This window comes from Plasmopara halstedii (assembly GCF_900000015.1).
Source record: "Plasmopara halstedii genome assembly, contig: Scaffold_2956, whole genome shotgun sequence".
NCBI lineage: Eukaryota > Oomycota > Peronosporomycetes > Peronosporales > Peronosporaceae > Plasmopara > Plasmopara halstedii.
The window spans coordinates 821,239-821,478 of record NW_020189861.1 but is presented as its reverse complement, the minus strand read 5'-3'; positions in this window follow the sequence as shown (position 1 = coordinate 821,478).

The following is a 240-nucleotide window of genomic DNA, read 5'->3' as shown; positions in this document are numbered from 1 at the left end:
TCGTTGGTTCTGCAGACCCTCAAAAATTGGTCGAGGCATGCCAGCTCATGGTGCTACTAAACATTCTACCGATAGATTGCGAGTTCAATGAGTCGATAATCGACAACGCGATGGATGTTTCGCTGATTGAGGCGAAGGAAGAAGTGCGAGCGGCTTGAAGGAGATTTCGGAGCGCGCCAAAGGTGAAAACCAGGTGGTCAAATAGGTCGAAACAGCAGAACGAACAACGGTGTACAAAAC